The 27,238-nt window shown below is 40.3% G+C and overlaps 1 protein-coding gene across 5 annotated transcripts in view; it reads right to left on the minus strand.

Moving 5' to 3' along the window:
* DUSP16 (dual specificity phosphatase 16) overlaps positions 1–27,238 on the minus strand; it is an 857,833-nt gene that overhangs the window by 332,015 nt on the left and 498,580 nt on the right. Inside the window, exon 1 of one of the 5 annotated variants that reach the window (XM_044088136.1) lies at positions 16,122–16,183. The exons of the other annotated variants lie outside the window; for them this stretch is intronic. The gene's annotated coding sequence lies outside the window, so the exon portion shown is untranslated. Of the gene's footprint in view, positions 1–16,121; positions 16,184–27,238 lie in introns of those variants that run through there. 5 annotated transcript variants of the gene reach the window in all.

Below are 27,238 nucleotides of genomic sequence, written 5' to 3' on the forward strand. Positions count from 1 at the left end.
AGTGTTGATAGGGAGTGTGGCTAAATCATGCTTTATGCCAAATAATTTAAGTTGGCGTACATTTTATGCTTCCTGTTGAATGTTGGAAGACAGCTGTATTTTTTTATTGCACTATAAATGCACTTTGTCAGAAATTTGTTTACTGTGGCAAATGCCCTAGTGTTGTTCTTTTCTTTAAGATATATATCAAACTAAAGTAGCTGTTAAGCTTTTACTTGAATGCAGTCTGTATAAAGGATGCAGTAATTATAAGTAACACTTTATAGACAAGACACTTCAACACTGTTTTAATGCAATTAGAAAAATTTACGTCAGGTTTTAAAGTTATAATTTATAACCAGCAGGTTTTCTCACCAAGTAAACCTGTATTTTAACATGATGTACTTATGCAGTTTGTCACATCCAAAGACATAGTAAAGTTAAGGGTCTCCTTATTATCAGAAATCTACTATTCAATTTATTGTCGGTACTTTACTTTTTGATTTATATACTTTGTTAGCTTGAATGTGCTTGTGGTCATGTGTGCACATCCAGGACTGCCGGGTTGTGATTACGTATTAGTGTTATCTCCATGACTGATGCGATGTTGGATTGTCATTGTACATAGGTTCATAGGTAGGTATTAGGCTATCGGCCCAAGGGCCTACGTAAGCCTAGCCAGCAAGGTTCCATAGCTTACGCTACCCAAGAAAGTTATTTTCCTGTGCCACTGTCCAGCAGAGACACAGAAGTGATCCCTGGGGTGTATTTCCTATTTCCCATCCACTCATCAAGATTTTTCTTGAAGAGTGCTAATTAAGAACTTTGCTTGACATAGATGGGTAGCTTGTTCCAGAGTACAGGAAGTCTCTGGGACAGGAATCTATCCCTCCAGCATATCCTGTTTAGCTCAGAGGGATTGGGATTTCTTTAGGTGTAGCATGTCCAACAACTCTGGGTTTGACATAGCTTTATATGTTAGGCAGAGATCACCTCAGAGTAGGCGATATGCCTCAAAGTAAAGCTGGAGTTTTTTTGAGACGGTCAGTGTAGGGCATTTGTTTGAGGCCAGTAATCCTCTTTGTGAGGTACTTCTGTGGTCTTTCCAGCTGGTGCAGATGTCTTGTGAGGTACATTCCAAAAGGGAATTACTGAATTACATTACTGAATATATGAATCTTTGCAATATACTGCATGACATAACTTACAGATATTAAAAACAGTACCAGCGTCCGGTGAAACAACGAACTGTAATACAACTGAAGAATGCTGATCCTCTGTGTCTTGACATGCCAACCTCAAAACAAGGTCACAACAAAAACGGAAAAAAATGGAAGAAACTGGCCAATATAAAATAAAAACAGTCTTTATTATTCAAAAAGTTAAGCGCTTTCACTCGCTACAGTGCGAGCTTCATCAGAACACCACTAAAATGTTGCAATAGCGTTTAAATAAACTAACTGGTGCCAAAATGTGCAATGTTAAAGCAACATACACACAGTATAGTCAAAAAGGAGTGCGAGTTCCTTGTAATGCCCATAGTAACATAAATTATGGATATTATCATAAAAAGTTATGCATATTGTCATAAAAGTACTAATTCTATAAACTAATACACTGACAGAGATTTGTCTGTAAACTTATTACACATAAAATATAATGTAGTAATCTTTGAAAAATCAAAATAAATAAATAAATAAAAATCCAATTGAGTGTAAACAAATCAACTTATTTTCAACAGCGGCTTAATAGTGATGTAATCATTAAGCCCTGGTGTACTAGAAGCATCTGTGTAAAGCTGCCACCAGATTTCTTTATATGACAGTATACCCTTAAAAATCTCCCCTTCATGGGTCGATTTGAACACTATCTATAATTGCAAATTTAAAATAGTGTCTGTCCCCACACTTCTTGATATGCCTATATAAAGCGTTTTCTTCCTTGGTCTTAATATTTTATAAATGTGCATATATGCGTTTATTTAATTTTCTCGTCTTTCCGAGGTATTAGTAACTGACCTAAGAGTGGCCATACGGGTGGAGTGCAGAACCTGTCCTCCTCCGAAATGGACTCTGGGGAGATGCAGCATATTCTTTAATGAGATCTCGCTGCATCCGAATGACATGTGCCAAGTAGTTCAGCGCCTTACCGAGAAGGTCGCTGAACTAAACATCCGCTTCCCCAAGCGGTCCATCATCCGAGACTCCTTGCTGGGGGGGTGGAGTGAGGGACTCTCCTGGGCCAGTTCCCTCTTGGTGGCCCTGGCCCTCAACATGCCATCTACCGGAGGCCCCTTAGTCGAATGCCCACGGTCGGACGGTGCGCTAACGATCCTATCGGCCCTCTTAGGAATTCGCTCCGCGGTGTCCGGTTCCTTCCACGCCCTGGTGGTAATGAGGTCCACCAGGGGGTCGGCAGGAGGGGACACCCAAGAGGTAGACGGGCCCGCTTCAAATGCCTCCAAGAACACGGACTCGTCCGAGGAAGACTTGGGGGCAGACCACCCCCCCCTTATACGGAGCATTTCCATGATGTCTCCAAATGAGACATCCTCGGGGGGTGACCGTGGGGAGCCTTCCCCTTCCTCCAAGTCCGTGTCTTCTGTGAGAGACTCGGGGGAGTCAATGTGCCTCCTTTTGCACGTATGCTTGCGAGGGACATCCTCTGGGGGGCTGTCAGAGGACTCCTCGCAAGCAGCAACTTGTTCCATTGGAGCAACTTGGGGCACAGAAGCGGGCTGTCCCAGGGGCCGGATGGTGGAAGCCTGGCCCAGTGCAGAGGGAGCGCGGGACGGAGCCGGCACAACTGCCCGCGGTCCGGAGACCCTCAACAGGGCCCTCTCCACTACATCAAAGCGAAGGAGCCGACCTCGAGCAAAGGAACCCACAATCGGCTCCCTCGGATCCGAAGAGTGGATCGGAGCCGGTGCGCGCCGGATCCGAAGGACAGTGCGCTCCGACACAGTCGGCGCCGTAGGAGCACTGATCCCCCCGGGTCCGTAGCTCGGATCCAGGCTCCGAGGGGTCGGATCCGATGCACTCGAGGGCAGGGTGGGTTCCGGTACCAAGTACTATCGGCCGACCCACCCCGCTCGGCTGCTCGGCTCAGCTGCTCGAACCCGGATAGCGGGTCGGAGAAGGAGCAATAGGTTTGAAAAGGGTGTTGAGCTCCCCAGAGGGGAGGCAAGAGCACTCCCATCTGCATCTGGGCCTGGATGAACCTTCTCATCATCCGGTCCAGATCAGCATCGAAAGGCTATGTAGATCTCGACGAGGCTACCGAGGTAGGCCTGGAGTGCCTCCTCGATAGCCTCGAGGATCGGGTCTCCTCCTCCTCAGGCCCCGGGTGAAAAGCACACGGGGGACCGGAGCCGAAGGAGGAGACCGACCGAGGAGCCGGGGAGAACCCCTTGGCTGGCGGGGCCGAAACAGAGGTCTCGGCCCGCCGCTTGGTGCTTCCCTCCGGTCCTTTTTCCTAGCATCCCTCTCCTCCAGAAACGGGAGGTTGTGTCCCAGGAGGAGGAGGGGTGCCACGGGGGGAAGAACAGCCACGGTTACTCCCGAAGGAGCGGAGGTCGGAGCCGAGTCCGGCGGAAAAAGGCCCGCCAAGACAAGCTTGGACCTCCGCTCCTCAGTGCCCTGGGGTTGAACCCTGCACAAATGGAACATCCAGATGTGAGGTGTTCAACCCCAGGCATCACACGAGTGTGGCCATCAGCTGGGGAAAGCTTATGGCCACACTCGGAGCATTTAGAAAATATAGATTTGGGCTGTTCAGCCATCCCAATCTATAAACAAGCTACTAAACTAAAGTAACTAAACAATATACACACACAGGCCCAACACACACACACTACGCCAACAGCGAGGGGAGGGAAAAAATTCTTAGATTAACTCTAAAGTAAAATATCAAAGAGGGAAACCTAAACTTTCACACAAAAAATGAATAAAAAACTTCAAAATTCTATATTAACAGTTAGTAAAACTAGCACTTAGCTGAGAGCTATAGAAACCAATCCAGTCACCATGCGCGGCAAACGAGATCTGGGGTCATGAGGGTAGAGCAGGGCATTATGGGTGAGGGGAGGAGCTGAGAGCTTGGATCCATAGCTGGAAAACCATGCCGGTTCGGATCCGATATCGGATCCATAACCCACAGTGCAGCAAATGAATATCCTACTTCAGATCTTTTCAAGAGTCAATTAAGAACTTTTTTGAATATAGATAGTGCTCAAATCCCAGGAGAGTTTTGGGATCTTCATATTAGGAGTTGGGATTTCTTTAGGTGTAGCATGTCCAACAACTCTGGGTTTGACATAGCTTTATATGTTAGGCAGAGATCACCCCAGAGTAGGCGATATGCCTCAAAGTAAAAGCTGGAGTTTTTTGAGACGGTCAGTGTAGGGCCATTTGTTTGAGGCCAGTAATCCTCTTTGTGAGGTACTTCTGTGGTCTTTCCAGCTGGTGCAGATGTCTTGTGAGGTACATTCCAAAAGGGAATTACTGAATTACATTACTGAATATATGAATCTTTGCAATATACTGCATGACATAACTTACAGATATTAAAAACAGTACCAGCGTCCGGTGAAACAACAAACTGTAATACAACTGAAGAATGCTGATCCTCTGTGTCTTGACATGCCAACCTCAAAACAAGGTCACAACAAAACGGAAAAAAATGGAAAGAAACTGGCCAATATAAAATAAAAACAGTCTTTATTATTCAAAGTTAAGCGCTTTCACCGCAGTGCGAGCTTCATCAGAACACCACTAAAATGTTGCAATAGCGTTTAAATAAACTAACTGGTGCCAAAATGTGGGTCAATGTTAAAGCAACATACACACAGTAGTCAAAAGGAGCGAGTTCCTTGTAATGCCCATAGTAACATAAATTATGGATATTATCATAAAAAGTTATGCATATTGTCATAAAAGTACTAATTCTATAAACTAATACACTGACAGAGATTTGTCTGTAAACTTGCCATTACACATAAAATATAATGTAGTAATCTTTGAAAAATCAAAATAAATAAATAAATAAAAATCCAATTGAGTGTAAACAAATCAACTTATTTTCAACAGCGGCTTAATAGTGATGTAATCATTAAGCCCTGGTGTACTAGAAGCATCTGTGTAAAGCTGCCACCAGATTTCTTTATATGACAGTATACCCTTAAAAATCTCCCCTTCATGGGTCGATTTGAACACTATCTATAATTGCAAATTTAAAATAGTGTCTGTCCCCACACTTCTTGATATGCCTATATAAAGCGTTTTCTTCCTTGGTCTTAATATTTTATAAATGTGCATATATGCGTTTATTTAATTTTCTCTCGTCTTTCCAGTACGTCTTTGGAATGCTGATCTACTTTTCGTTACCGTTGATGTCATAGACTTATTTTCCTGTACCCCAAAAGCTGCTGGGTTAGAAGCTTTTGCCAACAGCATTAGAAAATATGCTGGGATAGATCGGGACAAAGCATGTTGATGTCATTAGTTTTGGAACACAACTACATTCATTATGAGGGAGAATACTTTAGGCAAATCAAAGGCGTAGCTATGGGAGCTGCATGTGCTCCCATTTATGCTAACTTAGTTATGCTCGACTGGGAGGAATCTACAGTTCTTAACAGTGAGTACTACAAACACATCAAGTACTACTCCCGATACTTTGATGACATTTATATTCTATGGGACGGTGGCATAGAAACATTAAAATCATGTTTGGATTATTAAAATTCAAGTAGTGATTTTTTGAAATTTACATCATCTTACAGTAAGGAAGGTCACTCTTATATAGACACCTACATCTCTAAGGATGATAGTAGCTTCAAATCTAGATTATATAGAAAAAAATACTTTTTCAAACAGTTATCTGGAATTCACTAGTAACCATCCTAAGAAGCTATTCACCAATATATATAAAGGTCAAATTATACGTGCTATTAGAATGCCATCTACACATTCAGAGATGTTAGAAGAGGTGTCTTTCATTACTTCTCTTTTTAGAGATAGAGGCTACGACATTAATAAGATGGCTCAAATAAGTAATATAACCATCAATGAATGGGGAAAGAAATATTCCCCACTATTAGGCTTGAACCACTACAACAGAGTGAGTAGTAGAGATAATCAGTCTAATATTATAAAAGTTGGTACAGACTTTGGGAGAGCATGCGTTTTGGAATATGGTCCACATATTGGTAAAATCAAGAAAATTATGGTTAACGACTGGACCATTATACAGGCGGACCAGGATATAGCTAAGATACAGGGGACCCAGCCACTATTTACAAGTAAAATGGGGCGTAATATCAAGAGTTATTTAGAGAGAACTCGTGTCACCAAGGTTAGCACTTATAGACACACTACAAAGTGCGGCAATTGCAAGCAATGTCATGCTATTTTAGAGGAGGGGAGCATTACTTTAGAAAATGTTAATGGTACAAATATTAAGTTTTTACATGGTAACTGTAACACCAAACTGGTGATTTATTTAGCTAAGTGTATGGTATGTCACGGGTTCTATATAGGAAAGACAGAGAGAAAATTAAATAAACGCATATATGCACATTTATACATCTATAAACAAGCTACTAAACTAAAGTAACTAAACAATATACACACAGGCCCAACACACACACACAAAATGAATAAAACTTCAAAATTCTATATTAACAGTTAGTAAAGATCTGGGGTCATGAGGGTAGAGCAGGGCATTATGGGTGAGGGGAGGAGCTGAGAGCTTGGATCCATAGCTGGAAAGATCAGATATCGGATCCATAACCCACAGGTTGCAGACAAATGAATATCCTACTTCAGATCAACTCTTTACATAGGCAGATCAAGAAGTGTGGGGACAGACACCATTTTAAATTTGCAATTATAGATAGTGCTCAAATCGACCCAGGAGGGGGAGATTTTAAGGGTATACTGTCATATAAAGGAATCTGGTGGCAGCTTTACACAGATGCTTGTAGTACACCAGGGCTTAATGATTACATCACTATTAAGCCGATGTTGAAAATAAGTTGATTATTTGTTTACACTCATTTGGATTTTTATTTATTTATTTTGATTTTTCAAAGATTTCTACATTATATTTTATGTGTAATAAGTTTACAGACAAATCTCTGTCAGTGTATTAGTTTATAGAATTATATTTAGTATTTTTATGACAATATGCATAACCTTTTATGATAATATGCATCATTTATGTTACTATGGGCATTACAAGGAACTCACACTCCTTTTTGACTATACTGTGTGTATGTTGCTTTAACATTGCGCATTTTGGCGCCAATGAGTTTATTTAAACGCTATTGCAACATTTTAATGGTGTTCTGATGAAGCTCGCACTGTAGCGAGTGAAAGCGCTTAACTTTTTGGATAATAAACACTGTTTTTATTTTATATTGGCCAGTTTCTTCCATTTTTTTCCGTTTTTGTTGTGACCTTGTTTTGAGGTTGGCGTGTCAAGACACAGAGGATCAGCGTTCTTCAGTTGTATTATAGTTCGTTATTTCACCGAACGCATGACATAACTTGGTTATAAAGGTTTATCCATTTGTATAAGTGTATCCACTGTTGCACATGAATGAAGTTGACTGTAAATGATGAAACAATGTGAATGATGTCCATGATATCTATATAATGCAGCTTTTCTCCCAAGGCCTCTGCTGAAAAAGGGCACTGCTCAGTTGGATTATCCCATTAAATATATGTAGTGCACCATACATTGCACAATGCATGCACCGACATACATCAAAATTTCATGAGAGTTTCAGAAAGCAGCATGCATGCACAATCACTCTCCCCACCCCCACCCCCCCAAAAAAAATCATTCCTGGTACATAAATCAAGTAACTGACTAACAAGAATACTGTTATTAATGAAGTACCACAGAATAACATACTGAACGGCACCCTTCCAAGAGACAGCTATTCTGGCCAATATACCATGTGGCACGAGTGAAATACATACTGCATTAGCACTATTACAATGGTTGTAAGTGAGGTAAGCAGGTGTACCACCTGCACTTTAACAAGCACCCCAAAAATCTTCCACTTAATGGCAGCCAAAAATCAGATGCAGTCTTCCCCACATTAAATGCTATGCAAAGTAATGCTAGTCATGTCGCACTAGCTAGTTATAAAAGCATAATAACCACACTAACTCACTTTAAACCTTATTAGCACAGTTTTTAATTACCAAGCAAAACACACAGTCAGCCATGCTGTATGGATACCCATTGTGACACAAAGTATGAATATCAGACTGGGTAGCCCTAATGAAGGATACCACTTATGAAGGAACACTTCAGCTGTATGAACACAAACTCAAAAGTTTCTTCCAACAGGCCACTATAACTCTAGGAAGGGGGCAGGTTCTATAGATTTTTGCTTGATCCTACCTATATATTTCAGTGGAAAAACTACTGCTAGCACACACAACAGTTCATAGGAGGTCACTAGGCTAATGGCCCTAGAACCCTTACAAGCCTAGCCATATTTATCCCGTGTTCCCCCAACTGTTGGTGGTTAGGTGAATGAAGTTCACAGAGGTAAGGGTGTACAGTAGACTGCATATGGTCATATGAAAACTTCTAGAAATATCAGAGTACTACATCACTAAGTATACCCAGATTTGATTGTGATCCATATGGCACTGCATAACCTTGTGAATGAGGGTAGCCATGAACTGCAGACTCTGGATCTCTCATCCTGGCAGAAAGGGAGAGATACAGTCCAATCTGCTGCCATTATCTGCATCTATGTGAAAGAAAACATTTGCAGTAGAAAGCCCAGGGATGAGTACTTGGGCTCTGTGACGTTGTGCTTATAAAAATGTCTTTGCATGTTTGGGGGAACACAGAGGAAGGTGCATCATATCCTACCTCCTGAAGTAAGGTGCCTGCCAGCCACAAGGGGTGGTGCTGTGTGGGATTATGGTTAGATAACAGAAAATAACTTATGTCTGCCTGGATGGCCATGCCCCCATAAATTAGGAATGAATGGGTTCAAATACTGGGGAGGTGGAAAAAGCATACAAAAAATAAAGCTAGTACATCACAGAGTCTGATACGCCAGAATGGATAACATGAAATTAGTTCTCCTACCCCACTTACTGTTTTAGGAATGCCAGTTGAAATGCTGAAATTGTGAATACTAACCATGATCCACATAACTTCTGAGCTAAAAGTGAAGAAATGGGGAATATACACCAAACAAGGCTGTTTTACCTCAGATTATTATATTATGCAGAGTTACAGCAATCACAAAATTGGACAAATAGCTGGTGTGCTGAAGGTGCAAGCACCTTGTTGGGGGAGTACAAAGTCAGGGTGAAGCTCCTACAAAAAATGGTTTAGAGGTGCAAGACTTACAAGATTGGATCTTACACTTAGGACAGGATACCCATTTTGTAACTTGGTTGAGGAACCCGTATCAGATTATCAGCCTTGTCATACTCAACCAGCAGCCACCAGATATTATGAGAACATAGACAATGAAGTCATTGAACAATAGCAAAATTAATTGTATTGTAGGAACTGGTGATGCTACCGAAAATTCAAAGAATGATCTAACTCATCAAGTCCAAGTAACAGCAACAGACAACTAAACTAGATTTCATGAGATAAAGGCAGTGCAATGGGGTAGGAAGGTTTGGGAAAAGCTGGAGATTCTATATTATTTACATAACAAAGTAGTATCTGCTTCCTTTGAAACTGCACTTTTTTTCCTAGTCTGGGATCTGCAAATTCATACAAGTGGGCTATGTGCATAGATAGAGTAATGTAGTTGATTCACAACATTGCAAAAATAGCTGGAAAGCAGTTTGCCTCAAAACAGTGCCACAGTGACACTGTATCCCAGCACTGATGTTCAGTACCGAAATGAGAAAATGTTGCTTTTTATTTCAAAACCTATGGTAGTTAAATTCCCTAACATTATCCTAAACTGTGATGCGAATGCCCACATACAAATTTCTTTATTTGCCCCACAAAACACCACATCCTTTATAGCTCTTCTAAAATGTACTCTGCATACCTCAAGGTATGAATAAAAGTACTGACTTTGAAGGAAGAGATAATTAAAATGAACTCCTCTGCAGTGCTAAGAAACTGACAGTACATGTCCTACTGACCAAGGCACACAAACACTGGGTTCGATTATAAAAGCAAATGCAGTGTAAATGCAAATGTTTCTGTCTTCATAGGGAGAAAGGTAATGAACGACAATTTATTCAGCCTGATGGGGGGAAAACGTTTCTCCTTTCTTTCTATACCTGAAAATATACTTACTATGAATGTGCAATGGTCTAAGAATAAAAAAGCAGAGTGCTCTCCAGTCTGTACAGATTGATGTAAACTGGCCATACAATTTTCCAGAGTGCCAGGAGTCTAACTGCAGGCAACCTTCACCAGGGATATGTACTCACATTCTAACAGAATTGTCTGAGGCAGCAGTAATAGAGAGATCAAATAGATAATCTGCCGTCACTATGAAAGTCATCCAGCAAATACTAGGGAATTACTTCTTTATCAAAATAAAATCATGGAGCAATGTATCCTACCCTATAAAAAACAGAACTGATATTTACATTTTACACATCTGTTGACAGATATCAGATGGCTAGGAAAACCATAATCAGCAGAAAATTAGTCCAGAAAGGCTGTGCAGACAGCTTCATTCATTCTTGCAGAAACGCAACCTAATTTAGGTTTGTATGGGAGTAGCAGCATATCCTGGTACTCCGCAGGTGCAAAGCAATGTGACCCTAATTCTGAATGGGGTTAGACCCCATAACAGGATATCTCCTCTTGTCTTATAGGATCCTCACAAATATATTGGTTAATGTGAAGCCTACACAAAACTCAAGTACATACACTAGTTTACATCCTATGGCTGAACAATCAATTCCCTGTTTATTAATAACGACCTACATTAACAATGTCCAAAGTGCATTTCATGGTTTCCTAAAACTTAACGTTATTGCTTTCTAAAAACTGTACCACTGAAAAAAGTCACTTGTGGTCAGCTAGACAGACAAATTAAAATACGAGATGGCATGGGTAACAAAAATACTAGTGTCTTGTTTCCTTGAATAATCCTTTCCTATTGACCACAATAAACTATGTTTGATGTGCCTTTAATTTCAATAAACAAGAAACAGATGATACTTCATTTAAACCTGGCCAACTTCCTGTGTTTAGGCAAAGTTGCCAGTATAATTTTTTCCTCTCATAATGCAGTGTCCATGGACCCTCTCAAGTTTGGTACCACTCTCTCCAGTATCATAAATTTAAAATGGTGCCCTGGATTTTTGTACATGTGTTTAAATAGAGCATTAGTTAATTTTTCCTTTCTAATCTCATAAGTGTGTTCATATATTCTATCCTTTAACTTCTACTCTGTCTTACATACACAGAAACCAGGGTACGTTTGGCATAATGCTACATACACTGACGTACTACAGTCATCTCTCTTGCATCTTAAAACGCTCATCAGAAATCAAAAAGGTTTCCCCAATGTTAATAAACTTGCAATAGCTGCAGCATCCGCATTTACTTATCTTACAATTTTGAATTAAGCAATTACCATTCACAGTCTCAAATTCTTTAGCTTTGTTCCTTTTCTATATATTATTGGGCTTTCCCCCACCTCCTCCTTAACCAGTCTATCATTGTTCATTATAGGCCAGTTCTTAGATGTAATCCAATTAATTATCTTACTATCCACTGTAAAAGAAGTAATAAGGGACTTCTTATAATCCGTGTTTTTTATATGCAAATTCCGATCTTTTAGTAATTCACTTTTATCCTCCTCACCTGCTAAAATAGGGATGAAATATTTTTTTTCCTTTTTATTTACAACCTCATACATCAATTCATAACAAAAGTTTCCAGGTATCCCTTTTCGTAAACATTTCTTTCAAAAGATGACGTTCATCTAAGAAATGCTTACTCAATGAGATTCTATTTACATATTATTTTGATATGTATAAAATAGTTTAATGTCACTTTAAATTTTTGAATGTTCGATGGGGGCTTGGCAGTCATGTGATCTTAACAGTGTTTGAAAATTATTCTTTTAAGAAAGGTTTTATCTAATGCAGTCTTTAAATGGATTATTGCCTTGATAATAAAGAAGTCTTTTTAGCTGTATCTTTGATGAGTTGTACTGGTTTGCCGTGTGGCTTACTATTTCGTTTTTCTCTTGTTTTTTTCTGCATTTTGGTTTAAACTCCAGAAATAAAGGGAGTTCACAACAGGAATAAGCCAAGATGTTGGACATCTGTAGACAGGTAAAGTAGTTATATGATCTCAATTTTAGAGGTGTTAACCTTATAATTATACATCTAAACAGGGTAAGGGAGAGCAGAAAGCTGTTTCAAATATTTCTCAGTAATAAAGCTTTTGCAACAAAATTACAGCACATACAATAAAGTGGCTCATAATGGGGTAAGAAAGGTGCTAGATGGTGCGAGGAAGCACATACAAACTACTTGGTGATACGGAGTTCTACATGAAATCAGGTACGGACATAGAGAAGAACAGAACTACTGGTACCAAAGTATAGATCAACAACTACTGGGACGGATGAACAAATATAGGAAAACATGGAGCACTACATACAGAGGCTCTGTTGAACTAAACTCAAGAGGTCAGTAAAGCTACAGCTGGAGGACTCTGTTAATCCTTTTGCTTAGGTACCAGAGTGTAGAATCAATGTTTAGCACAGGGAATAGAGATTCTCTATGGCCACTCTAGCAGCTAGCAGATATAACTTTCAAACATTTTTTTTTTGGGGGGGGGGGGCAGTCACAACAGACAAGAACTCTAAAATAAGCAGTGCACAAATTAGAGACATTCTTCAAAACACTGCATCAGAACTAGGTAAAGTAAGTATTAAAAGAGGTTTCTTTCACATAACTGGCATAAGCATGTCAGGAAGGTAAAAATGCAGTATGAAAATATAGCTATGCAAGTAAACTTGCCATAGCAATAGGTGTTCAAATTATTGCTGCTACAGTAGCCTTAACTGTATGGGTTATATCCTGCCAAAGATATGGCAGCCAGCCAGCTTCCAAAGCTTCAGGGCGCCTTCCACACACCCAAACTGTCAGGCAGCTTGAGCTGAGCTGTCTAAAAGACAAATGTCCACACCATGCCATAAAAGGCACACCAAAAAACATGGTGGGTAGAAGGAGAGAGTGGTTACTTCCGCAGTAATCATTCAAACATCTACTGTTAAGGTAAGTTTACTTACACAACTGTACTATGTTCATCATAATGATCACTGCTCCACGTAGCCTTGGCTATATGCATAGATTACCCTGGCTGCAAGTAGCCTTAGCTATATGCATAGATTACCCTGGCTAACTACATTTGAGAAGTGAGAGGAAAAGAATCCAGGAGCCCCTGGACAATCGGCCTAGCAAAGCCTGATCTAGACCTAGAGATGGAATCAAGCTTATAGCACTTTTTAAAAGTATGCAGAGTCAGGACCAACGTGCTGTTTCTAAAATACTTATACAATCCAAACCTTTCCTAACAGCCAGAAGAAGCCAAGGCCTTGGTAAAGTGGCCCTTGTCCTTGCCAGTAATAGTTCTGCTCTGGTCAGTACAGCAAAACGCAATAGTTCAAAGGCTAAGGCAGAGAGCTAAAAATATGATCCAGACAAAGAACTTTAAGAAATGCCTGAAGTCTGGATGAAAAGAAATGTCATGACAAGCATCTTTTAAAAGCAGTTCATAGTTAATTACTAGGCTAGCTGCCCTTGCAGGCCATTCTAAAACTAGCCAAATTCTCGCAAAGGTGAGTACCTAATGTTGCACCCTGTGTCTGTTATGTAAACACCTTGACCATTAAGCCAAACCCCAATCCCTGTGTTACCATCCCTAGTGTTACCACAAAACTTGAATGAGGAAAAAAGGGCAACATTGTCACGTTATATCATTTTGAAGTTAGACATCACAAACAACCGCAACAAAAGATTCTGCACGGATGGCAGGTGCCAAGTCTCAAAAATGATGAGAGCAGTCACAAAACAGCCAGCACCCAACTGGAAATAGAAATATTTAATATGTGGCCCCACAAAACATGAAAAACAAACCGGTTTCGGCCCAATGGCCTTTTTCAATATATATGCCTTACCATGTCTAGGCAATTCCGATTCTGCATCATAGCTCAGAAAAATCATCTCCCTCGTCAGACCAATCTGACCACCCAGCAACTCTGACACTTTAAGGGAATCCTTAAAGTCCGCCAACTCATCGCACTCCCAGAAAATAGGTTCCCAGCTACCTCTTTCTTCCCTTTCACACCTCCAACATTTGCTGTCTGCCCAAGGAAAAATTCTCTGGAGTCTACAGATATTTTTATACCCCAAGTAAACATTTCCAGGCAAAAATCCTAAATCTTCTAGATTTTATTGCATGTTTGGGAGACATACATATATCCTACTTTTTTTTTTTTTTTTTTTTGTGAATTGCTTATCCAGAAGGAGGAACTGGTTCTATCACTCTCTAGAACAGCATGTAATGAGACAGGTGGAAATAAAACAGACTGGTCTGGCAAAACAGACTGGTAACCTCCTCGTAAACAGGATTACCCTCTCACTGTCATCTAGAACATCTTCAGAACACATTTGCCTGAAACTACATGTTGCCAAAGAGAAAGATGGAGATTCAGTCTTTCTGAAAGGGAAAAAGGACTGCCAGGATGAGAGGAGGGAAGAAGATCACTTAAAAAAATCAAACTGACATGTTAGTCTGTCTTGGTTTTGGGGTTCCTGAATTGTTTGTAACACCCTTGCCATTTTGCTAAGATTGGATGAGGGGTTAGAGAATCCCCTAAAAAAAGGAGGACAGGAAAAAGCCAGAAAATATTAGAGACTCCCTGGTTTAACTCACCCCTTTCATCCCACTTTCTGATCACCTCTACAGCAAAGGAACCAAAAAGTGACTCTTTATCCAAAGGAGGAAAAAATCTCATTATTCACTTCCTCTTGGAGGTTCTGAGAATACAGCCAAGCAAACCACATCAAAACAGTACTAGAGGCCATAGCCCTGGAAGAATATCAGTGGAGTCATACACGCACTGTAAACACTGAGCAGGGACTAATACAATACAAGAAACTAAATTATTTAAAGCTGATTTTGCCTCACAAGAAAACTGCAGACAAAACATTCTTCATACTTTCCCAATTATTCAGAATAAACTAGCATATGTGCTTCACAATTCAAAATTTTGAAAATTAAAGTTGCAGAAGCGTATACTATTTCACAGTCCCATTAATAATCTTCCCATCCTTATCAGAAACAGTAGGATAGGAATTAACAGTTTAGCAGCAGTAAGAATTACTAAACTATAGCTGTTGCATCAGCTTTGGGAAGAGTGTAAAAAAGGTTAAAAAGACTGAGATTCCAACTGCCTTTTTTTAGGGGCAGCTGGCTGGCTATCAGGAGAGAGAGACACATTCTGTAAAGATGACTGAAGAGGAGGAATTGGAGAAAGTTCAGGAAATTCCTTCTGAAATAGCTCATAAAATTTTCTGAGGGACTAAGAAACCACAGAATACTACTGCTGAAAACACCGGCACATTCTGAAAATAGTATCAATGAGAGGAATCCCAAGGGAGAATTGGAAACTAAGCTCTCTTCTAAGTCGGACATGAAAATCTTCTTGTCCAGATTCAAAATCTGGAATCTCTTCAGGAAAAGAGGCATCCTTCTTTCTTTTACCAGAAAGCAATGAGAAGGATCCAAAGCCTGAATAAAAAAACCCTGAGCCAGACCCAAAACTACTCCTGCCTAAGGAAATTTGAGGAGTAATAAACATGTTAAGTTTTCATCTTTTTGAATGAAAAAAATAGGGCCAACAGTGTTAAAAATGGCAACAGCAGATTCCATATGGATAGGCACAACATTCTGAAAACAGGGAAGTCTTCCTGGTTACTTCTCCCAGGACCAACAAGAGTGGCCCTCTCTTGCCCACTGAGGGGACCCCAACAGCTGCAAAGGACGTGGCTAAAACCTGGTCCCAATGTGGCTGTAGATGCTACACCACAGGGATCTGGGATAAAAGATGAGTGGTCTGCTGTACAACAAATGACTTCATCAGAGTCACCCACCTGTACTTGAGGCAAATTACTAGATTGCTGTGATAGCAAAGGCTGTTTGCTTAACTTTTTCTTTTTTGTGAGTGGAAGAGGTGCTGGCCATGGAACTGACAGCATGACAATATCTCCCTAGGAAAAACAAAAAGCAAGAGTCTGTAAAAATGTTAAGCTTTTAGCCCCCCCCCCCCCCGTAAAAAACACTTTGCCAGTCCCACAAAGTAAACAACATAATTTCTACACAGAAAAAAATGCTTTTCAGTTTAACTGATGGGGAAAAAAGGGATTTATATTATAATCTCGAAAGTTTAATAGTTCGAATGCATAAACATCGAACTGTATGCATCAAACTATTAAACAATCAAACCCCGATAAAAATATTTTTAAAACCCCCCAAAAAAACTAACGAGTGTAGGCAGGGTGCAAGCCCCCCTGCACCCCCCGCTACTTAAATATACCAACTCCGAGATTGCACTACAGTGTAGGAAAGGGAAATCTTCCCTTTCCGCACCATACTCCGTTGAAGTGCGATCTTGGAGTTGGTATATTTAAGTAGCGGGGGGTTATGGAGGCGCAACCCCCCTGCCTAAACATCCTTTACTTTACTTTTTTTTTTATAGGGTCTACTAGAATTGATGGTTTAAGGTTTCGATCACTAAAGTTCGATCTTTAGTGATTCGAAGCATTAAACCCTCGAGATTCTAATATAGACCCGGGAAAAAGAGCACTTCATTGTTGAAAAGCAATCTGTTCTGCTTGTTCAGGTTTTCCCACCAAGAAGTATTAAAATAACTGATTTGTTAATAGTCTAAAACATTCTTTAGTTTCTTTTTGCTGATTTTCTGCTGTTTTAAACATTTTTTAGTGTCTCACTGCTATTTTTCTGCTGTGTTAAATGTTCTCTCGTGGTTCCTACCTAAACTATGTTAGCTAGTAGATGTAGCATAGCACAGATAAAGGTTTGCTGCATCTGGGTCTGTTTGTAGTGGCTGTTTGTTCTGAGCATGTTTTCCAGGCGATCTTGGATTGGAAGGGGCCTTTCTGCACTCTAGTGAGAGGAATATGCCGATTGGAACCTGTCTGGTGAAGGGTGGTTGGTCTAGGGCTTGGAGTAAGCATCCTCATTGGTGGGAGAGGGAGGTTGGCATAATGGTTAGGATGTTTGCCTTACAGTCACAAGGTGCAAGTTCGATACTCACATGGGGTAATTAGCTAGGCTTAAATGGCCCACAAGCGCATTTAGCCTAGTACTAATCTAAGAACCTATGACCCTTTTGAACCTTTTTTAAATTTTTTTCAAGTTTTTACATTCTGGTATGCAAGCCCTGCATTTCAGCAGGTTTCTGCTCATTTGTGTGTCATATAGCACTGCTGTGCAATTGTGTTCCACTGCCAGACAGAATACTTCAACAGTTTTTCCCTTAGATACAGCTGTAGCACTTTAGTGTACCCCTCATCCTTAGTACATTCCTGGTCAAAGAAATACTGCTAGCGAGCTGAAACCTATTAAGTTTCTTCTTTCGGCTGTTCCTGTTAGGGGTTGCCACAGCAGATCATCTGTTTCCATTTCTTCCTGTCCTCTGCATCTTGCTATGTCACACCAACCGCCTGCATGTCCTCTCTCACCACATCCATAAACCTTATTCTTAGCCCTTCCTCTTTTCCTCTTACCTGGCAGCTCCATCCTTAGCATCCTTCTCCTAATATACCCAGCATCCCTCCTCAGCACATGTCCACACCAACGCAATCTCATCTCTCTGGCTTTGTCTCCAGATCATCCAACCTGAGCTCACCCTCTAATATAGTGATTCCTAATCCTGTTCATCTGAGTCACACCCTATGCAAATCTTAACATCTTTAACTCTGCCACCTCAAGCCCTGACTCCTGCCTTTTTGTCAACACCACAGTCTCCAAACCCATGTAACATAGCTGGTCTCACTACCCTCTTCTAGGCCTCCCCTTTCACTCTTACTGGTACCCATCTGTCACAAATCACTCCTGACACTCTTCTCCACCCTGCCTATACTCTCTTCTTCAGCTCTCTTCCACACTCACCATTTCTCTGAACTGTTGATCCCAAGTATTTAAATTCATCCACCTTTGCTAACTCTGTTCCCTGCATTCTAACCATTCCTCTATCCTCTTTCTCATTCACATAGACACATTCTTAGTCCTGCTGACCTTCATTCCTCTTCTCTCTAGAGCATATCTCCACCTCTCCAGGGTCTCCTCAACCTCTTTCCTAGTCTCACTACAGATCACATCATCATCAGCAATCATCACAGTCCACAGGGACTCCTGTCTGAGCTTGTCTGTCAACCTGTCCATCACCATTGCAAATAAAAAAGGGCTCAGAGCTGATCCTTGACGTAATCCCACCTCCACCTTAAATGCATCCGTCACTCCTACTGCAGACCTCACCACTGTCACACTACCCACATACAAGACCTGTACCACTCTTAAATACTTCTCTGCCACTCCCAACTTCCTCATACAATACCACAAATCCTCTCTAGGCACTCTCATATGCTTTCTCCAAGTCCACAAAGACAATGCAACTCCTGCCCTTCTCTATACTTCTCCATCAACACCCTCAAAGCAAACATCGCATCTGTAGTGCTCTTTCCCAGCATGAAACCATACTGCTGCTCACTAATCATCCCTTCCCTTCTTAACCTAGCTTCCACTACTCTTTCCCATAACTGCATGCTGTGGTTGATCAATTTTATCCCTCTGTAGTTACTACAGCTCTGCACATCACCCTTATTCTTACCTCTCACTTTCCAAGATTTCATTAAACAATCTGATTAAAAACTCCACTGCCATCTCTTCTAAACACTTCCATGCTTCCACAGGTATGTCATCTGGACCAACAGCCTTTCCATTCTTCATCTTCTTCATAGCTGCCCTTACTTCCTCCTTGCTAATCTGCTCCACATCCTGATTCACTATCCCCATATCATCCAACCTTCTCGCTCGCTCATTCTTTGTTCATCAGCCCCTCAAAAGTACTCTTTCCATCTGCTCAACACACTCTCCTCAATTGTATGTTTCCCTCATTATCCTTTATCACCCTTACCTGCTGCATGTCCTTCCCAGTTTGGTCCCTCTAGCCAATCGGTACAGGTCCTTTTCTCCCTCCTTTGTGTCCAACCTTTCATACAACTCTCCATATGCCTTATCCTTAGCCTTTCCACCTCTCTCTTTGCCATTTGCCTCATCTTCTTATACTCATCTCTACTTTCTTCATCTCCTGTACTTCCTCATTCCACCACCAGGTCTCCTTGTCCTCCTTCCTCTGTCCAGATGTCACACCAGCTTTCTAGCCGTCTACCTTACCAGCTCTGCTGTAGTTAAGCCAGCTATTTGCTAACTCTTCACTACCAACCAGTGCCTGTTTTAACTGTTCCCTGAACTCCACCTCACAATTACCCTTTTTCAACTTCCACCATTTGATCCTTGGCACTGTCCACACATTCCTTATCACCAGCGTATCCTACAGACCACCATCCTATGCTACCTAACCATGCTTTCCCTGTCACCACTTTACTCTCTCCAATCTCCTTCAAACTGGTCTTCCTGCATAGGATATAATCCACCTGTGTGCATCTTCCTTCACTCTTGTATGTCACCCTACGCTCCTCCCTCTTCTTAAAATGTGTATTCACCACAGCCATGTCCATCCTTTTCGCAAAATCCAGTACCAAATGACCTTCTGCATTTCTTTCCTTAACACCATACCTACCCATCACTTCTTCATCCCCTCTGTTCCCTTCACCAACATGCTCACTGAAATCCGCTCCTATCACCACTCTCTCACTCTTGGGTACACTTACCACCACTTCATCCAACTTACTGCAAAATTTTTCTTTCTCATCCATCGCACACCCAAATTCGGGAGCATATACACTAACACTCATCACACCATCAATTTCCATCTTCATAAACATCACTCTGAGACACTCTTTTCACCTCCAAAACATTCTTGGCATACTGTTTCTTCAAGATAACTCCTACTCCAATTTCTCCTCCCATCCACACCATGATAGTTTAATAGGTTTCAGCCTAACAAAAAAAAAAAAAAAACTAAGCAGAAATCCACTGAGCTCCTTCTTAAGCGATCCTGAAAAGTCACCCTTAGTGATAACAGTCATCAACCTAGCATTAAGGACAGCTGGGCCACCCTTGTTTCTCCTGCCAACATTATTGACTTGGGTCTCAAAGTCAAAGTAAACTTGATTGTCGATCAGATATACACAGCAGTGCAAGCTGAATTAAATTACTTTGCTTTGGTCCCCATGCAAGACATAATGAACACAGTTTGATTGACAGTAAGAGTAATGCACATGCAGTAAAAATTTAAATATTAACGCAACAAATTACCACAATTGGACAGGAAGACATTAGGCAGTAATATACTAGTAGGTATTGCAAGACTATGACTTCACATTGTGATTGCTTAGAATATTGCACTTAATCAGTTGTAGTACGATATATTCTGATGCTCATATTGCACATGTATGGAGTGGTGCCTCACTCCTGACTACTGCACATTCAGGTAGTGATAGCATATTGAAGCAATTTGCCAGAGGGATTACTATAGCTGAAGTAATTATTCACGGCCATGCCTGGCATTCAAGTTCAGCAGCCTTATGGCTAGAGGGAAGAAGCTCCTGTTCAGTCTAGAGGTTTTGCAGTGTAAGCTGCAATACTGCCTGCCTGAGGAAAGGTGGAGGTACATACCATGGTCAGTTTGAGTGGGATTGTTGATCATCTTCCTCACCCTTTCCCACACACAGACAGTCAAATGACTTTTTTTCTGCTGTCCTCACTACCCTCAAGAAAGCCTTGCAATCAGATGCTTTGCAGTTGCCAATACCAAACTATGATGTTATTTGAGAGGATACTCTCTGCTGCCCCCCTGTAGAAGGCTTTGAGGATGGACTGAGACAGGTTTGCCTTCCTCAGTTTCCATAGGAAGTGCAGACATTGTTGTGCTTTCTTCACTGTCTGGCTAATATGAGTCAACCAGGATAGGTTATCTGAGATGTGCACCCCCAGGATCTTTGTGTTCTTTCATGAGGCAGTGTAGCACTTGCCTCACGTACACAGACAACCCTCTATTAACAACTCACTCTAGTATAGAGTATGAGAGACGTATCTACACCAAGAACCTTGAATCCATGCTTTCTCGCACTCAAAATAGTAACAGAAGAGGATGTCAACCTACCCACCACTAAACATGCACATAGTACCACTACTCATACAAAAAATAATCTAACAAAAATTAACATATGTGGAGGTCCTCTCAAAAAACCTACCAAAACGCCAGAGACCTCCAAAACACAAGACTGCTACAGCTAACACAGTTCCCACAGCACCCATGACTCATAGCAACACCAGTGTCTCACCTACCAAGCACATTGCTTTCCAAGATTTCTTTAAGTAATGGTTCAATGTCTTTAGCTTTGACCACTGTAAGGTAGAATGGCAGTACACAACAGGTAGGAGTTGGGGCTTCTGTGACCAATGAGTAAGTTGACTTCATGCTAGTCGTGTGAATTGTTTGTTTTTGTGGAGTTTGATTTATGTCACATAATGAATTGTTTGGTTACGTTCCTGAGAAGGATACACCAGATGCGGCTGGCAGGGTTTGGTTACTTTTCAAAGTATGCCATACTTCACTGAAGAGCTATATCAAATGTTTAAGCCCTCTGGTGAGCCAATCAGGTCCGTTAGGTTAACCTTACAATAGCATGGAATTTTTTTTTTTGTACATGTACAAGGGTAGGACTGACTGTTTCAGCTGCTTTGGCTGCATCTTGGGATAATAGCAAGGGTGTACAGTGCTAAGGTTTGTATTCAGCTGGATAAATTTAGGATTTAGGTTTGAGACACAGAATTTTGAGAGTTAATTTGATTATGATGTTGAAAGTTACAGTGCAGTGGTCACATAGTTGGGGAGCTGGATGTTAATGGGTGAAATGTCAAAATACTGACTGGTTGGTTATTAGGTGGTCTAGAGGTCTGTGATGCTAAAAGTGGAGGTTGCAACTGGTGTGTTCATGTATTAGCTGGAGGAGTTCGAGGTCAACCAAAAATTCATCTAGGTCTTGTTTTGAGGGTTCCCAAAAGTTAATTTTGAAGTCTCCAGGGATAAGCATGGTTTTTAATAAGAGTTGGAGATTATGTTGTGAATTAAGGACTGTAAGTTCTTAATTGTTGGGGAATGTAGCAAACAGGCAACTCTAGTACTCCCTTTCCTCTAATCACCAAGGTGTTTACTCTAGATTCTTACCCATCTACTTACTTGCCCTCTTTACAGGGTGGTACTCCCCGTCATCACGGACATCACATTTGGAGTTTCACCTTTGCATCGATTGATATATGATAACCTCCCTTCCCCTCTCCATCATTTATCAGCTGTCTACATCTTGAAAACATCAAGTAACATCCCCTATCGCTGGTGCACGACTCTGTGATAGCAGTAATCTCTCTCACCCCTTCTGCATCATTGCCTGCAAGCTCCATCATCCCCAGGCGCTCTGAAATGCACAGCAACATCACACACCCTTTTGCAGAGGAATAAAACATTTCATCAGAATAGATTTTTTTTATGTAAAACTGTACAGTCACTGAGGGATCCCTTCAATGCAGCCCTACTGTCATGGTCTCAAATGCTGTTGAACCACTTCAAGCATAACATGGAAAGAAAATGAAATCATGCAAAAAAGATGAAACAGAAGTGAAAATATCTTGTAAACTTCATGCCCTACTAACAACAAAACTTCATCCTCTGCTATGAAAGCAATGGATTTGCAAGGACTTCCAGAAATGTTCAACTGTTAAATGAAAAACATGAGTACCCTATTGCTTCAAGAACTGTGCTGCTGTAAAATGTGTTCATTTACATTAGTTATATGTTCTACATTTTCTAAGTTGACAAATGTTTATTCAAGATTTCCATGTGCAATGATACCTCTCCAGGGACAGTAGTACTGGGCAATACCAGACATTCCAGAAAGTTGCAGCACACTCCACCTGTGGTGTCAGACCTCACTCATCTGGGTGGTCCTATACAGTTTTTATACTGCCTGCTCTTACAGTTTACTGGGATAACCTAACTTGCATAACCAAGTGCTTAAAATATACACTATTTAGGAAGCAATTTAAATCACCAGCACAAGTGTGCGAAAAGCACTACAAAATTGCTGCACATAAATGATACAACCCAATTACCATATACACTTAAATATCACAGTGTCTACCTAGTAAAACAACTGCTACTTCAAAGATTACCTGTTTTTACTTTACAAATTCAACATACACATTTATAAGATTATTTACCCTATACATCTTTTAAAGTATACATAATTAGGCACGTTTCATGGTGTATGTGCAAATCACAAAGACATATTTGAATTAGTTCATATAGTCCCTTACTTATCATATGTAAGAGGATACCAAACATTTCACATAAATGAAAAGGCACTGAAACGTAGTTGGTTAGTATTCACATTTCCTAAATGCAAACAGAGCCTCATTTAAAATTCTGAACTAAATGTATTCTGAATGTACAGTCTTGCTTAATGTGAAACCTGAAAACAAACACAAGCTGTTGCCTTTTTCAGTAATGTGCAATCATATTACTTCACTCTGGGAAAGCCATATCAAAACTGGTGGAAGGTAACAGACAAAATGCATAACTTCAGTGTTCAGTCTGTCTTAGTATAAAACATTCATACATCTGGCATAGGATTTTACAGTAAAGAATGCTGTACAGGAGTTCAAATTGAGGAGTACAAGAAAGTTAAGTCCATGACACTGCTATAAAAATGAGAAAGAAATGAAGTTTGATGCTCACCATATCACTGCTTGAAGAATCCAGTCTTCAATAACCATTATGACTTGCATGTGTAATGCATACTCAGCTTGGCAGATACAGCTTTCCTAGACTACATAACCACACTTCTCTTCCCATAACACCTAATGTCTCCCTACTTAATTCTGCAGGTCCTGACGAAACCAAAGAAAGCAGCAAAAAAGGTAATGAAGCTTTCCCTGCTCAAAGAGGAGGACAAGGGAAGATGGGTCAACAAAAACTGAATTCTCCAGGGAGTTCTAGGAACTCTACAAAGCTGAAGTTATGTGCATACAATTATGCTAGAGTCAGGTTTCACTAACCATCAGGGGAGAGTCCTCAGCTTATCATTGCTAGTATCTGCTTTGTGGGTTACACCTAAAAGCAATGCAGCTCAGGCAAACTCCAGCCTTGATAATGTCAGGCTTCCTAGCAACATGATAAACCCAAAAGACTACATCCTAACTGTTCCTGAAACATACTGTTACCCTGCCATGAAGGTTCATTCAAACCACCTGCCACAAAATGGCCACTCTGGAAGGTGTGGCTCCCCAAATTGTAAAAGCCATGTAAAGTTCATGCCAGACACTGAAAAAAACTACCAAACAAGCAATGAAAGGCAAAAGTGACAGTGACCCTATTGCCCAGAGATTCACTTCCAGTCCCGGATAGCTCAAAGTGACACAATGCTCAAGATCTGGTTGTAGCTTGAGGCAGGTAAGGGATTGTGTGTGTGCATGTGCATATCCCATTTCAAATCTTCCACTGGATTCCTCTGCATTTACGGGAAAGGATTGCAATCATGTATTAACAACAAGCCTGCCCCATCGATGCAATAACAGACCAACAAATCTGTCTGTAAAGTTGTAGTGGCCACCAGCAAATTCACAGTCTATGACATATCCACTCAATACAGTACACAGGCCAGGAAGAGGTCAGATTACATACCTCCTAGACCAAAAAATCTGGACACAGTCACAAATAATGGGGGGACAAAGGCCCGGAAATACGGACACTTTTAAATATTGCTCTTAGAAACTTAGAAAGTTGATAAAATAACAGGTTTTGCATTAGAATGAATTTTCTGAAGTATATGAAGTCTCCAACTCCAATCTCTGCCATTATTTTCTGAATTCAGTCCTCAAATGATTTGCCAGAAAACTATAATTTTATGAAAAATGGACAAAAATGAGTCAAAAATCTGGACATTCTGCCAAAATCTGTACAGTTGAGAGCTATGGGTCAGAACAAACCCCATGAATATGTGTATACAAGTACATGAATACCCTCCTGGTTACACAGTAGGACAACTTTCTACCTGCTAAAAAACATACAAGCAACAGAGACTTCTACATTCTGAGGTCATGGACTAGAAGGAAACCATCTGACTTGTGGATTTCACCTTTAACAGCCAAACAGCAGAATTGAACAATTTTTTTTTTGGGGGGGGGGGGGGTTAAATTCAAGTACTAAGCATCTGGAATTTACAAGCAATATTGAACAGACAGTATGACATTTTTGGGCACTACGGTATACAAAAAATGTGGCATATAGTAAACTCAGTACAGCTGAGCCATACAAAATAGACAGGAAGTAACATGCTGCTACATCATGGGATTATGCAATTCATGGATGTTAACAATACAGAGGATTATGAGTGGTTCACTGATGCTAACTGCATTGTGTGTGAGCCCTCTCGAGTTTCTTTCATCGATGTCAAGAACACAAACTATTAGGTTAGCATCAGCTAGCCAATCATAATTCTTTGTAAAACATAGAGCTTTACTTGTTCCATGTACTACAAGTTGCAGTAAAGATGAAAAAAAAGCATTTTACCAGCTTTCAAGGTCACAAAACACGTAGCAAATACTTTCACAGAAAGGTAGTGTAACAATGTACCTAATGCTTGCACTCACGCTTCCATGCCTCACAACAGCCCAAATTTTTGCCACATATGTTGGGCGTGTTCCTCATGAAGTCAGTGGTTTTCAAAGAAATTACTCAGGACTGAAGACAGTAGATAATGGCATACATTTAGGTTTCAGACTTCGCATCCTGTTATTCTAGTAATTTTCTAGGTTTCGAGCAGGAAGTCAGGAACAATGTTATTTGACAGCATGTAGAAACAAATCTTTTATTCTGCTGCTGTTTTTTTATACTGCCAATTTCTTTTACTACCTAGTGCAAGACCTGACCTTAACAACTTTAGCAGGAGGTGTTTAATGCTTGTTAAGGTTGGATCTCTCACCACTCTAGCACTTAACTGATTTTGTCTTTTTCTGAATATCAGAACATAATCCGCACACTCCATGCACTACAGTGTAATAAAAAAAAAAAGACTATGAAGTCTGAATTGACCAGAATCTAGAGTCTTTTTTAATACTGTCCACTGTTTTTACTAGATCATAACTAAAAATCCAAAGTCACCAGATTTTTAATATCGTTCCCATCTGACTATTTATATTACTCTGAAGGCAATATGTATTTTAGAAAACTGGAGTTTTTCTGTGGCTTGTGAAAACGAAGCTAGCCAGGATTTTAGTGTCATACATACATACAGGGGCTTTACATCCTGGTTCCTCCTTAAACATTTTGTGTATTTTAATGCATCTGATGTCTATTGCTCTTCTGTTTTTCATGTCATTTTGAGTGGAGATTTAATTAATTCTGCATAAACCGTGCTAACTCCCTTAATACAGTCAGTACATGCCCAACACAGCAGAAAGGGATGCAGACAGTGTCACTACTACCTTGTTATTTACTACAAACAACATGATTAAAAAAATTCATTCTTTTTTTTTTTCAATAATCATTTTTTATTATTTTTCACAACCATATTACAAATTCACATATTATATACAATATATACAAAATGCTTCCATTGGTTAATTTCACATATATATCAACCTCATGTATTGATCAAAGGTACAGCACTCACAATCAAAAGGAAAATAATAAAAAAAAAAAATCCAACATTAACAAATCCAAGCCAACAATCTGTCTTTTCTGTACATTTTCTATCTAATCTAAGGTTGATTTAGACTATATTCTGGTTCCCGAGAAAAAGTGGATAGTAACCTCTTAAGCCAAAATATTCTAAAACTTAAACCCACCTCACTTGCAGCAAACAGCCTTCCAGAAAAATATCTCAAAACAGCTGTGGATGCCACTGCATGCACAGTATCTATACTTATCACTCTCTCCAAGAGGCTATAGTGCAAAACTCTGGAAAGAATCTTATATTATTACCAGAAAACCAGAAGTAAGGAC

This window comes from Protopterus annectens, chromosome 11.part0 (genome assembly GCF_019279795.1).
Source record: "Protopterus annectens isolate FY-2018-M chromosome 11.part0, PAN1.0, whole genome shotgun sequence".
NCBI lineage: Eukaryota > Metazoa > Chordata > Ceratodontiformes > Protopteridae > Protopterus > Protopterus annectens.